Source organism: Aplysia californica, unplaced genomic scaffold, assembly GCF_000002075.1.
Source record: "Aplysia californica isolate F4 #8 unplaced genomic scaffold, AplCal3.0 scaffold00859, whole genome shotgun sequence".
NCBI lineage: Eukaryota > Metazoa > Mollusca > Gastropoda > Aplysiida > Aplysiidae > Aplysia > Aplysia californica.
In genome coordinates, this window is record NW_004798129.1 from 278183 (window position 1) to 279866 (window position 1684).

The window sequence follows — 1684 nt, forward strand, 5'->3', positions numbered from 1 at the left end:
ATCCCCACCTCAATCCCCCACTCAAACACACCACTGTAAACATGTTAATATAATGTGAAAGAGCTGAAATATGGTAGTGTCAAGAAACAATATTATGAATAATGTATGATGGAAGCTACTACAGAGATTAATACAAACTGACTTGATATCGGCACAGAAAAAGAAACACTACTGGAGTCTATGCTAGAAAACAAACCGAAAGTGAATAGCAATAAACTGCTGGTCCTGGCCTCCAGAAGATCTACTTTATCCAAAGACTTTTACTTTCTACACAACCACACACAAGCAATATCGACGTGCACTCGACCAATAAAAACTGTCCTGTATGATGACAAAAAGTCAATTGATACTGTACCAGTAACGCTGTCCCATGCAGACCTGAAGTCTACAATCAGATGCTATACAAAACTGGACAAAGTTAGCACACCACAGTTTTCCATCATTATGTAATCAAACGTTCTTCATCGTACTTCTCAGTTCTCAGAACACTGTTGTAACAAAGTGGGAAATTGTGTCAAATGCTAATTATACAACTTGGTGCCTAGCTGGGATGACGGTGGAAAAGGGGAGGGAAGGAAAGGGGGTAGGCCTATTGTTTTCGGCCCAGACTCTGACAGCCGAGTGCCTATCGCTCCTCGTTATAATTCTCATTATACACGTATATCTTCACAAGACTATTCCTCTTTTCGCCGGCTAGACTCATACGGGCCAGGTAAGCTATTACTGGGGAGAAAGCGATGAATAAATTCCAAAGGTATACTTTCCTGTCTTATTTTATTGTAATCAATTTAACGGCATTACAAATACCCTGATTGTTATATCACCTATTGTATTTTATTACAATTATTTTTATGATTTCACTAAGACTGCTAGTTTTTCTTTTCAGATCTTACTGCAGTCTTTTTCAAATAATTATGACCCGGACTTGTATACCTTTCTACCGTATCTTAATGTTTTCATTTTATCATTATATTAACAAAATTACATAGACGGAACTGTTATAACTTTCTTTTAGGTTTAACTGCAATCACTTTAACCATGTTTCATGTACATCATTACTTTTATACATCCATATATGTCTTCTTCCAATCATTTAATGATAACATAACAAAGACCCCACAGCAATATTTTTCTATCGTATCTTCCTGCGATTATTGTAACGGATATTACAAATACACATACAGAACTATTACACTTTCCTATCTATCTTGTCGTATTTTCCTGTGAGATGAAATTAAGTGGTTTAGGTTTAACATCAACATTATTAGGGGATTTAAGACGGCGCCTCCGAGTTAAACGTCCACCCCCGAAAGGACGGAGTTAAATAAGAAATTTGGTGAAAAGTGTCTTTCCCAAGGCACAACGTCGGACCGAGCTGAGGCCTGAAAAGGCAGTCTCGCGATTACGGGTCCGGTAGCCTAAGTACTAGGCTCCTGAAACTACCTTTTTTGCTGTAAAACAGGTGTACAGTATCACAAAGACAGAAGTATTACGCTTACCTATCGTGTTTTGCTTCTATCACTTCACCAATATAACACAGATTATGAGACTGTTACTGTCTGTCATTACTTGAACAGTCTTTCAAACATTTGTTTTTGTTTTTGTAAAGTGTTTTACGGCGCTCGCAACTGCATAGGTCATATGAGCGCGCGGGACACACCTAATATTTTCAGTTGGTAGGAAA